This window comes from Macrobrachium nipponense, chromosome 36 (genome assembly GCF_015104395.2).
Source record: "Macrobrachium nipponense isolate FS-2020 chromosome 36, ASM1510439v2, whole genome shotgun sequence".
NCBI classification, from domain to species: Eukaryota; Metazoa; Arthropoda; class Malacostraca; order Decapoda; family Palaemonidae; genus Macrobrachium; species Macrobrachium nipponense.
Genome location: NC_087220.1, coordinates 56,658,682 through 56,668,118, shown reverse-complemented (window position 1 = coordinate 56,668,118; position 9,437 = coordinate 56,658,682).

Sequence of the window (9,437 nt, the reverse complement as noted above, 5' to 3'; positions counted from 1 at the left end):
TCGACTGTAAGCATGGGTGGTGTGCATTGAAGTCTCCTGCAAAGAAGGTGTTTTCTCTGGAGGCTGCACTGAAGAGGTTCTCTCCTTCAAAGATTTTTTCATGCCCTTTGTAGATATTGTGTATGGTGAGTAACGTGTTTGCTAGTCTTATGAGGACACTTAGTGGTCTCAATCCATCACACAGTTATGTTTCTTATTTTTTCGAGGGAATTGTTGTTTTTATTAGGGTGATCAGCCCTCTATTTGAATCTGTATGTGGAGTTTTATAAACTGTGTATCCTTTGAATGTGAAGTTGTTGTTTCCCTAAATAGTGTTTCCTGTAGCAGGATGACGTCGTGTCTTTCTGAGAGTACTTTGGATTGTAGTATGCATATTTTGTGGTTGGCACTGTTTATGTTCCATTGTAATATTTTTAGACTGGTGTATGATGAAATGTCTTCAGTGTTCTGGGGGCGTGTTATGGTTGATTGTTTCCTTCCATCTTAATAAGGTGTCAGTGCTACAATCGTTTTCCTGAGGTCAGCTGTTAGGTTTAGGTTTGGAAAACAATTGGTGAAAAATTGCCCTCACAATTTTCTCTATTTCCCTCCTAAAGTCGTCTTTACTGAGGCGGTAGTGGCCTTTCTCTTGGTGTCTGCTCTATGGTGGTTGTGCTGACTTTCGGCACTGGTACTTCCGTCACGGGTGGATTGTGGGGGTGGGGGGTGTGTTCATGTGATTGGGTGGGGTGGGAAGTAGTGTTTTCCGAGTTGATGTGGAGTAGAAGGACATGGGGTTTGAGGCAGGGTGTGGGCGTGTTGTTTGTGTCTTGGTTTTTTGTGTCTCTGTCTGGGTCTCTGTGGTATGTGTTCTGTTGTTGGTCTTGTTGTGGTTGTTGTGTAGGTGGATTGCGTCTTTGATTGGTGGGGGGTTTCTGCTGCCTATATCTGGGGTCTTGGTGTCTGTGTTGCTGTGGTTGTTGTTGCTGTAGTGGAGGTGGGTTGTATTCCGTTGGTTGCTGAGGATGTGATGTTTGTTTGTGTGTTGTTGTGTTGTGTGGGTGGGTTTTGTTGTGGTAGGTGTTGACGGTATGATGTGTGTTGTGGGGGTGGTTTGTGTTTGCTGTTGCAACGTTCTGGTGGTGGTCTGGGGGTTCTGGCCTTTCATTCGCCAAATCCTCTTTAGTCTTTCCGGACAGCCTTTATGCCAGGCGTGATGCTGCCCTTTACAATTTGGGCACTTTGCTGTCGTCCTCTCTTTCCTTTTGTAACGATCTAAGCACTCTTGTGTTGGGTGTTTGCCACTACAAATCCCACAAATGTGTTTGTAGCTACATTCTCGCTGATGGTGTCCAAATCTTTGACACCTAAAGCACCTTAGTGGTTCAGGGGTGAATTCTTCAGTGGGGAATTTTCCCCATATTGGTATGTTTACTTCGGCAGGCCTTTCTCCTTGGAAAGTTACAAGAACCTTTCTTGTTGGTTCTCCTGCTTTGTTTCCGTGCACCGGGTGGCGTCTAACACAAAGGAGAGCTCTTTTATGGAGTCAGATTGGGAGGTGTTTACTGGGTATCTGCATATGAGTCCTTTCTGTATTCTGTCGTTTGGGTCCAGTGCTTTGCAATGTCCGTCCTTCCTGAGTACTTCTTCGGCATGTTTGTCTTTAGGTATCAGAATGAATTGTCCTGTTCGGGTTGGTCGTGCCTGGAAAATGATGTCCTTGTGTCTGTCTTCAATGGCTTTTATTGTGGTGTAAGCTGTTTCTCCTGGTTTTTGTATTGGTTTGAATCTCAGTCGTGGGAATTCGGTGTCTGATTGCAAGTTAAAAGTGTCCGTGTTTTGTGTTGATTTCTTCATGTTCTTCTTACCGCGTACAAGTGTAAAGCCACCATTGTCCTGTGAAAGATCGTCTTCCGTGTCAGAGCAGTCTAGGGAGAGGAGCTGTTGGGTGGGATGTTCTTTTGAGTGTGCAGGAGAGTTATCAGGGGGAGAGGAAATCCGTGGTCTCTGTGTCACATGTTCGTCTGAGGGGGAGCTGGTACCTGATCTATTTCTTCTTCTAGTCGGTGTCATGGATGTGATGGGGGCTGAGGAGTCGTCATGGATGATGTGATCTTGTGATATGATAGAGGTTGAAGGTTCCATGTCTATGGAGTGGATTTAGGATATTGTGAGGGGTGAGTGAATAAGTGATTGGTTGTGTTTATGTCGCCTGAAGGGCTTGGATGTTTGTTTAAGTTATCTTGAAATCTGGCTTATGGAAGGCGCCAGCCTATGGTTTCCTGTGCTACCTTGCAATATAGTATTGCGACAGTAGGAAGATTTGTCTCTTTGGTCTTGCTTCTGTTGGAGTTTTTAGACCTCAAGGGCTACCAAATGTTCCATAAGAGAGACGGTGTTAATAAGAGAAAGTTATTTTTTGAGAAAAGGAGGAGTGATATTAAGTCTTCAAATTGCTTATAAGAGTGAGAGAGCTCTCTCAAATCTTATTCTCCCTTGCTAAGCGCGCCAACTATAAAGTCGGCAGGGCTAAAATGCAGGAAAAGTCTGCAGCAAGCTGATTGGCTGGTGGCAGAGAAGCACAAGCTTGAAATCCTGCAAGGAAGCTTGTAGGTTTTCGTGCTGGCTTCTGATTGGTCGGTGGCTGCCGGTGGGAGGAGTCTGGGCGGAGCTGTAGCTGGAAGTGGGCGGAGTCTAGGAGCGGTGTGAGCCGAGATGTTGCTACCACGGATGCCGAGCAGCAACTGATCTTAGTGGTGAGTCCTTCGCTATATATCATGGTCGTGCGGGCGCTCACGGATGCTCCTGCAGGACCCGGAGGGTGCTCGACTTTTCATTGGCTGGCGGCCAGGCGTCGGAAACTCTCGAGGCGCGTGATCTTCTCGGTGTGTTGAGTCACCTGGAGCCGGTTTTCATTGGCTGCGACCGTGGTGACGTAACTCCTGGTATTTCTACCAACCTCTTCGATATTGGCCCCGTCCTGGGCGCTGGTGTTCTCGTCTGGAGGGGGGGGCTGGGTCTTCCTTACACAGGTGGGCAGCAGGAAGGGTTCCTGTGTCGTATTAAGGAAGGGTTTCTGCTCGAGGATAAATAATGCCTCAAGGAGGCGTAGGCGTCGCTGATCGGGGGCTCTTCCAATTATCTTTGTGTTTTTTTACGATATCCTCACGCACGACGTGCTGTTGGTGGGCGGTGAGGGCGTGGTGTTTTATGGCACCGTTCTGGGCGTGACAGGAGATCCTCTTAGACAGTCGTAACGTTGTCATACCGATATAAACTCCAGGACATCCTTGGATAGGGCATGTGTACTGGTAGACGACGTTATTCTGCTTCAGGGGATCTCCTGCAGGCGGGGTAGGGTTATTTCTCATAATCAGGTCCCTTGTTCTCCTGTTCTTATAATAGATTATAAGAGAGAGCCTCTTCCCTTCCTCCACGGGGGTGACGTTCTCTTCTACAATCTTCTTAAGGCATCTCTCCTCCTTCTTTATATATCCGTGGTGCATGAAGGACTTGTAGAAAAAATACGTTTATATCCCTCGGAGGGGGGGGGATTCTCTTCATTCTCTCCGTCCTCCATGTACCATTTGTTTAACAGCCTTAAAACAAATGGTACATGGAGGACGGAGAGAATGAAGAGAATAACCCCCCTCCGAGGATATACGTATTTTCTACAAGTCCTTCATGCACCACGGATATAAAGAAGAGGAGAGATGCTTAAGAAGATTGTAGAAGAGAACGTCACCCCCGTGGAGGAAGGGAAGAGGCTCTCTCTTATAATCTATTATAAGAACAGGAGAACAAGGGACCTGATTATGAGAAATAACCCTACCCCGCCTGCAGGAGATCCCCTGAAGCAGAATAACGTCGTCTACCATACACATGCCCCATCAAGGATGTCCTGGAGTTTATATCGGTATGACAACGTTACGACTGTCTAAGAGGATCTCCTGTCACGCCCAGAACGGTGCCATAAAACACCACGCCCTCACCGCCCACCAACAGCACGTCGTGCGTGAGGATATCGTAAAAAACACAAAGATAATTGGAAGAGCCCCGGATCAGCGACGCCTACGCCTCCTTGAGGCATTATTTATCCTCGAGCAAAAACCCTTCCTTAATACGACACAGGAACCCTTCCTGCTGCCCACCTGTGTAAGGAAGACCCAGCCCCCCCCTCCAGACGAGAAACACCACGCCCAGGACGGGGCCAATATCGAAACAAGGTTGGTAGAAATACCAGGAGTTACGTCACACGGTCGCAGCCAATGAAAAACCCGGCTCCAGGTGACGCAACACACCTGAGAAGATCAAGGCGCCTCGAGAGTTTCCGACGCCTGGCCGCCAGCCAATGAAAAGTCGAGCACCCTCCAGGTTCCTGCAGGAGCATCCGTAAGCGCCCGCACGACCATGATATATAGCGAAGACTCACCACTAAGATGCAGTCCTCCAGCAACCACCGCTGTGACCATGCCCTGGCAGATCTGGGCGAAACGTCAGAGAGAGAGAGAGAGAGAGAGAGAGAGAGAGAGAGAGAGAGAAACTTGTAACAGTAATATAGGTATATAGCAGTAATAAGATCATTCAATATGACTACACTGGATTTGACAATCCCCTTTGGCACGTTGCTTGCCAGTTTCAGCAACATTGAGAAATCCTTAATAAGGAAAATAGAGAAGACTCTATACAAAATTAATGGAGCTGATGCAGCAATCCTTTTCAACAAGACTTATTATTATTATTACTTATTATTATTATTATTTTTTTTTTTTTTTTTTCTTTTTTTTTTTTTTTTTTGCTCTATCACAGTCCTCCAATTCGACTGGGTGGTATTTATAGTGTGGGGTTCCGGGTTTGCATCTGCCTCCTTAGGAGTCCATCACTTTTCTTACTATGTGTGCCGTTTTCTAGGATCACACTCTTCTGCATGAGGCCCGGAGGCTACTTCAGCCTCTAGTTTTTCCAGATTCCTTTTCAGGGATCTTGGGATCGTGCCTAGTGCTTAATTATTATTATTATTATTATTATTATTTTATTATTATTATTATTATTATTATTATTATTATTATTATTATTATAAGAACCTAGAGCTTTTAGTACTCATATTGTTTATTATATAATCATTATCATCAGAATTATTATTATTATTATTAAAAGTAACAATAATTATAAGTACTAATGCTGTCTATCATATTATCATTATCATCACAGTTATTATTATTATTATTATTATTATTATTATTATTATTATTATTATTATTATTATTATTATGTTACAACAGAGAGCCAGCGTTGTTATAAATTCGAGAGCAGGACTCTCTCCCGCGGGCCCCCAATTAGCGAGCTGCCTTTAGGACGAGTAATGACGAATTTTCTAATTCAACGAATATTTAATATTATGGAATATTCGTATCCTTTAATATCGACGGACAGCTGATGGGCGCCGAATTCATAAATGAATACTCTAGACGCCGTAATGATTTATGGGGTAAAACCGAGATGTATATTTCTGTGAAATGTGAATTGGGCGAAGTATATCATTTGATATATATGAACGAATGAATGATCAGCAATATACATAACTCAAGAGTGTGATTTGTAATTTCAAAGCGACATGAGCACACATACATATACACACACACAAAACACAGATTTCAAAATTAAAATCGGTTTCGTCATAAAAACAGACATCATATAGAACGTGGAAGTTTATATTATACATATATATATATATATATATATATATATATATATATATATATATATATATATGATATATATATATATATGTATATATTCATATGGATGAATAAAAAATATCTTTATGTAATGATATAAGGTAAAAAATCAACCAAGGAAACGAAAACTTTCACACAGAGTGAGAAGGAACACAGCCTCCCCGTATAAGGACTGGTTCTTGACTGAATTTCTCTAGGATTTCAAATGAAGTTTGGACCTAACAGATTCAATTAGCTCCTCCTTAACTACTCTCTAAGACACATCCTACTTCTACTTGAATGACTTTCCTTACTTCCGGTGCCACCCCTAGATTAGTCTGATTGGTTTTGTCCCTTGACGGTAACCACCCACTGAAGGAGTCAAAGTTCATAGTTTCTGATAAGGTTTGCATTTTACTGTTTTGGAACTTGACTGCCAATGTTTGGTCTGGTTTTCGAAACTGCTATTCATGCAGTCTTATGCTGCACACATCTACTCCCTCTTCTACCTTAACTTCTGGTAGATTCTTCATCACTCTACCCTTACTATATATTTTTCTACCAGTGGTTTTCCTAACTAATTTGTCCCTAGCTATACTCTGATCAGACTCTTGTTGTTTCCTTACAACACTCGGCCACCTACTGGCAGTGACCTCAATGCCTAAAATTATTAAAAATGATTATATATAAAAAATACAATGTTGAAAGTAATAAAAAATGGTTATATATATACAATAATGCTAGTATATCAGTTACTTGAAGGCAAATTATTCAGTAAAGTCTTAATGGTGTCGAGTTTGTTAACAACTAACACTCTGACAATACATATGAAAGCAACTATGGTGAGTACTAACAAAACAATATTTATCATGGACGTGATGGGGGAAATGTCAGTCTTGTACATATGGAAAAATAGATTAGCTGCTTCAAGTTTGTCAAATGATTCTAACTCAAGTTTGGACAATTTTAAATCCTTGACATTATCAAAATGATTGATATGTCTAGATAAATTTAAGGTGTAAGAAGCAAAAATGGTAGGCTTGTAGTACAAATAATTCAAAATAACTACTTCACAAGATGTCACAAAGGATTTGATGTTATTAAACATTATCTGAGATTGATTATTCCTACAAGTGACCTTAGCTGTTACTTGATTCTGTGAAAATACTACCATTTCATTATAGAAAATTTGAGATTTGAAATCAGGACTGTAAGGGATATACTCACAGTTATTCTCACCATTTCTGTCATTAATCAAAACATCTATGCAATACAATTTGTAAAGTGGTTCATAAAAACTGTTAATGTTACAAACAAACTCATTAGCTTCAAGCATGATACAATCATCAAAATCTTTGTCACTTAGTTTCACCAACAGAAGTGAATTTTGTTGCAATGCATAATGCACTATGCCTTGGTTCAAAACAATTGACTTGTTGTTTACTAGCATTGGAAAAGGGTAAATGGATATCAGGTTATTAACTTCATTATTGCTGAATGGTATCACCAACACAATGTGATCAGAAACCCTTTCCACACTAATTAAGCTATAGTAAGTAAGAACATCTCGCACAAGCGGTTTGAAGTGATGATCTAACATACATTTTTCAGTTACAAGGTGTAACTCACTAGGACTTATGAGGTATGGTGATAAAATGTTTTTAGCGGCTAACATTACTGCATTCAAAAGTTCCTTATGATTTAACAAAAAGGTTTCTGTTTCAAATAACAACTGAGTCACATATTGTGACTTGTTTAAGTCATTTATCTCTGTAGTAATATTCTGAGCCATACTGTTAACAAAGTCCTTTAGTTTAATAACCAAATCTTGGTTCTTGTTAGTTGCATCAATGACTTTAGTCATGATTGTACCTCGTTCTGCGGCCCACATTTCTAATTTTTCTATTCTAGCCCTATCTTTATCTACATCACCATCAGTAGCTACACCAAACAAAGTGTTTAAGGCTGTGCCGATGAATGGTAAAAGGGAACGCTTCTTAATTCTCTTGGGTAACACCTGACTGATATCCTCCCTAAGCTTTAACAAAACAGAATTGTTCTGGTTAGTAGACATGACCCTTTCAATTTTACTCATTAATTCAGTAAGTTCCTGTTGCTGTTGATCGACTGTTGTGATATTGATAGTTACAACCGCTATGTCGTGTATCATTTTCACTTGACCATGATCCTTTAGAATTGCTCCCTTCTTGATTTGCAAGAGGGAGATGCAGATATCGCTCACCATGAGCCATAGTGAAATCCATTTCCGGAAAAATATATTCTAAGCAGTAAACCTTATACAACAATGTTATTGACCCATTGCACTTGGTCCTTTCTTTTCCTTAAATTGTATCTCGGAGTCACTAATGCTGATGAAGTATGGGAATCATTTACGTTACTGTTTTCCTTACTACTTGACTCCTTTAAATCTTTAAAATTCTTTAAATGTTCTTCTGACCAAATGTCAGAATGTACTATTTTTATATGGTTCCAATGTGCAACAGTTTCATTTAAAGTTGATTCATGCATTAGCTTTAAATTTATTTAACTTTAATCTTTCTATTACTCTATATGGACCTTGGAATTTAGGACTTACTTTAACATTAGGTCCTTCAACTTTGTGATTAAGCACATATACTTGTTGACCTATTTTTAATTCTGGAACTACTGATTTCTGGTTGTAATACTTACTAGACTTTTGATGTAACTCCTTGTACCTTTTACTGTCTCGAAAGTCCGTCTTGTTTTCCATGCAACGTAGTCTTCATAAATAAAGTATGTCTTGGTGGAGTTGCTTCGTCTAATAAGGTATTTGGCATTCGTTTTCTGATAAAACCATATAACAGAAAGTGTGGGGTTTCCCCAATAGATTCATTTACAGTGTTATTAATAGTGAACTGTACGTCTTCAAGCATCAAGTCCCAATCTTCAGTCTGTGGAGTGACTAAAGTTTCGTACATCCTTTATTTTACGATTTGTTCTCTCAACTGCTCCATTAGAGCTTGGTTTATAAGCTGCAACCTGACACTTGTTAATTTCATAAAACTCACACAATTTCTTTAAAATGTCACTAGTAAATTCTCCTGCATTATCAGATATTAATGTTTGAGGGCATGAATGTCTAGTAATTATTCTAGATTTCAGAGCTTCTGCTACAGTAGTTGCTTCTCTGTTTCTGACTGGAATGATCTCTACATATCTAGTCAAGTAATCTATGAAAACTAAAATATGACGATTACCTCTAGTTGTGTTTGGAAATGGACCTACAAAATCCATTGAAACTACTTGAAACGGAGTTAATTCTGATGGATATTTCTCAAGAGGGGCTTTTACATTTACGTACCCTTGTGTACGTTTACAGATATGATAAGTTTCAACAAAATCTTTTAGCATCTTCATTGCAATTCGGCCAAAAATATTTTCTAGTGACTGTTCTACATGTTTTCTTTATTCCAGGATGTCCTGACAACTTGTAAGAGTGTGTTAGTTCTAATACTTCTTTGGTTAGTGTGTTAGGTACATACAAACGTGAACAAGCATTCGGTTCATCTGATGTTTTATATAGAATTCCATTAATTAACTGAAATTCAGACTGATCATCCTCATTTTGCATAATTTACCCACTGTTTTTCTAATGTTAGCATCTTTTTGCTGTTCGATCTGAACTCTTTCTAAATCTAGATCTATGATCTGACAACTAAAACAGAAAGTATTAGTGTGATTTGTTTCTCGTTTTCTTCT